This window comes from Schistocerca serialis, chromosome 1 (assembly GCF_023864345.2).
Source record: "Schistocerca serialis cubense isolate TAMUIC-IGC-003099 chromosome 1, iqSchSeri2.2, whole genome shotgun sequence".
Lineage (NCBI taxonomy): Eukaryota > Metazoa > Arthropoda > Insecta > Orthoptera > Acrididae > Schistocerca > Schistocerca serialis.
The window spans coordinates 361,523,228-361,527,169 of record NC_064638.1 but is presented as its reverse complement, the minus strand read 5'-3'; the positions used below and the strand labels follow the sequence as shown (position 1 = coordinate 361,527,169).

The following is a 3,942-nucleotide window of genomic DNA, read 5'->3' as shown; positions in this document are numbered from 1 at the left end:
GGACAGTAACAGGTGCAAACATGTAACTCTTTCGTAAACGGTTGTGAAAAAATAGTTTCCACTATTTAAGTTCCAATCCTCGTACATAGTCTAGAAAGTTGCTAACAACGTAGCATAATTCTGCGTCAAAATTTCTATATCGCAGCGGATCCATCTACAAATAATTTAGTCCGGTAACGGGATACCGTTTTTATACGTCGAGGTATTGCACCATCAACATCCGTACCCCGCAAGCCAAAATGTATGTTCTGTCCTCTGTGAATGAAGTTGACGCGAACATTTTCGATGCTAACTCTGAAGCTTGAAACAGATATATATAGCCAGCGAGACTCAGACTTCCGAGTTGCAAAAAGGAGAAACAGACTTCAGATCATCAGACAGAGCACTGCCGCGGGTTGCAAAAAGACAAGGAAAGGAATCGGCTATTGCCGCGTTTAAGAAAGCCGTCCAGATTTTCGCCTGAAGCAGTTTAGGAGAATCACGGCCGAACGGAGATTTGAACCAAGCTTCTATCGGAACACAAAACCACTATATTAATCACTGTTTTCCCCCTTCGGTCTGAAACAAACGAGATTATGATTTCATTCTCACATTCTATGGCACTACAATTATTTAAAATAATATTAGTGCACTTAACATGCAGACTTGGTATTTGTTTGCTGGTTTTGTAATAGGGATGGTCTTTCTGCTTTTGAAGAAAATTGTAGACAATTTACTAAGTGCAGGGTACCATATGCAAGACTATTTACTGATTAATGAGATTTTCACTCTGCAGCGGAGTGTGCGCTGATATGAAACTTCCTGGCATATTAAAACTGTGTGCGGACCGAGACTCGAACTCGGAACCTTTGCCTTTCATGGGCAAGTGCTCTACCAACTGAGCTACCCAAGCACGACTCACGCCGCGTCCTCACATCTTTACTTCCGCCAGTACCTCGTCTCCTACCGTCCAAACTTTACAGAAGCTCTCCTGCGAACCTTGCAGAACTAGCACTCCTCAAAGAAAGGATATTGCGGAGACATGGCTTAGCCACAACCTGGGAGATGTTTCCAGAATGAGATTTTCACTCTGCAGCGGAGTGTACGCTGATATGAAACTTCCTGGCACATTAAAACTGTGTGCCGGGCCGAGACTCGAACTCGGGACTTTTGCCTTGCTTATGTAAAGTTTGGAAGGTAGGAGACGAGGTACTGGCAGAAGTAAAGCTGTGAGGACGGGGCGTGAGTCGTGCTTGGGTAGCTCAGTTGGTAGAGCACTTGCCCGCGAAAGGCAAAAGTCCCGAGTTCGAGTCTCGGTCCGGCACACAGTTTTAATCTCCCAGGAAGTTTCATATTTACTGATGTTTTCAGAAATTTCGTGGGACATGGAGTTCTAGGTGCATATATTTTTTGTAATCACGCAACTGGAGAAAATGCTGTTGAAATAGAAATCATCCTTCAGTCAGGAGAAAGAAATTTTTTAATGATTGTGATTTAGGTAGACTATACATCGAATGTCATCAGTCTGTTGTTCAACCCTCCAGAACGCAATCTGTCTGCGCTATCTGTCTGGGCCTCGAGTGAATCCCATCCGCATGTGCGGGAATGCTTCCTAAATGTTCTCATAGCTCCTACCTGAGGCGGGACATGCTAGTTCGATATTTTCCTGGTGGGATGTGGGAAATCGCCTAAAAATAACATCCAGGCTGGCCGTCTCAAAATTCCTCGCCGTTAACTTCCGAGCCGGTTTCATATTTGGTCGGGCTCGACTCCCCGGTTGCTGGAAGCGGCGCGTCAGTGCTCTCGGCTGCCCTGTCGCATAACGCGTCACTAGTATGAACGGAAGATTCGAACAAGTGTACGTTTTAGAACTGTAATGCAGTCGCACGTTTTAACAGAGTTTACCCTCTCGTAGATATGGATAGTATTGGTTGCATAGGCAGGTACGTAGATGTGAAGATGCTATTGTAACACCGAAACAAGTGATCACCATAGCATTCTTAAAACTGAAACAGTGGAAAATAAATGATAATTTTAACGAAAACAGAACTCTAAAAGACGCAGTGTTGGGACGTTAATACTCGATGCTATGTTACCCAGACCCTCTGTACGATGGGTGTAATGACAGGGGAGTCTGAGTCAGAGGCTGGCCGATGCTCATCTCTCATTACTACGTGGTGCAACCGGCTTCAGTCCTCGGATCCGTATATAGTTTCTCTTTGGTCAGGTGGCGGATAGATTCACATTAACTGGGGAGCTAGAATTAAGCTTTCACTCTGCAGCCAAGTGCACGCTTCAACCTGGAAACAAGCCCCAGTCTATCGCTAAGCCGTTTCTCTGTGATATCCTTCCATTAGGCGTGGTAGTCCAGCAACTATGCGTGAGAGCTTCAGGGGAACTAGGGGAAAGTAGGTGAGAGGTACTGGAAGCATGTAGTTGTTTGCGGATCATGAGCTGTGGTTGGACAGCACGCAACAAAAGATCGGAAGGATCGGCGCACACAGTTTTATTCTCTCAGGACGATCGTAACTGAGGACCCACTTAAGGGTAAAGCGGTGATTTCAGCTTCAGAAATCGGCGTCAACAGCCGATAGAATGATATAGGTAATTACTAATTACATTCCACTCCAACATGTCTAGTGATGTCTAAGGTTAAGAATGAAGTAGCGGACTGTAATATAGAGTGTTCTATAGAACAAGATTTTCGCAGTGCTTAGTACAATAATTTAAGTAACCTTGATCTGTAGATTAGAAAAAAGTTAATAAATAAATTCGTATTGTGACTACTTCGGCCAAATACTGTGGACGGAATTACAGAGTCGGACACATGTCATTAGGCATTCAGTAAATCATCAATCCATTTCCTATCAAAACCCCCGCCCTTCTCCCGCGAACTAACTAGCCTTACTCTTTCAGGTTGCATTTTCTGTATTTCTGCTTATGCGATAGCGCTCATGTTGTTGATTGTATTGTGGCATTTACTGTGTCGATTAAATTGCCGACAAAAAAGTGAAGCACCCGGAAGACATGATCGATTGTGACAGTAACTACGTACACGTACTCACCGTCGGCGGGTACGTAAATGATTAGAGCTGCGTTCTCCGTGACAGCTGGAACGGCCGCCATAGAGCATTAGTGTTATTCGTGTTTAGTGTCGTTAACGGGCCTCGCCGGCTGGTCGAATTGTATAACATCCAGATTTATGAGGCATTCAGATGCGACAGTGACCCAATATTTGGCCGTCCGCTGTGGCCGAGCGGTTCTAGGCGCTTCATCTACATCTACATCTACATTTATACTCCGCAAGATACCCAACGGTGTGTGGCGGAGGGCACTTTAAGTGCCACTGTCATTACCTCCCTTTCCTGTTCCAGTCGCGTATGGTTCGCGGGAAGAACGACTGCCGGAAAGCCTCCGTGCGCGTTCGAATCTCTCTAATTTTACATTCGTGATCTCCTCGGGAGGTATAAGTAGGGGGAAGCAAAATATTCGATACCTCATACAGAAACGCACCCTCTCGAAATCTGGACAGCAAGCCACACCGCGATGCAGAGTGCCTCTCTTGCAGAGTCTGCCACTTGAGTTTGCTAAACATCTCCGTAACGCTATCACGCTTACCAAATAACCCTGTGACGAAACGCGCCGCTCTTCTTTGGATCTTCTCTATCTCCTCTGTCAACCCGAACTAGTATGGATCCCACACTGATGAGCAATACTCAAGTATAGGTCGAACGAGTGTTTTGTAAGCCACCTCCATTGTTGATGGACTACATTTTCTAAGGACTCTCCCAATGAATCTCAACCTAGCACCCCCCCTTACCAACAACTAAATCCGTTACGCACTGCTGCTACGGTCGCAGGTTCGAATCCTGCCTCGGGCATGGATGTGTGTGATGTCCTTAGGTTAGTTAGATTCAAACAGTTCTAAGTCTAGGGGAAGGGGTTGATGACCTCAGATGTTAA

The 3,942-nt window shown here is 45.5% G+C and overlaps 1 non-coding gene across 1 annotated transcript; it reads right to left on the bottom strand.

Moving 5' to 3' along the window:
- Positions 1–818: 818 nt before the first annotated feature.
- On the bottom strand, positions 819–894 carry Trnas-uga (transfer RNA serine (anticodon UGA)). Its single transcript has one exon. It is a non-coding gene; the product is annotated as a tRNA-Ser (tRNA).
- Positions 895–3,942: the final 3,048 nt, after the last annotated feature.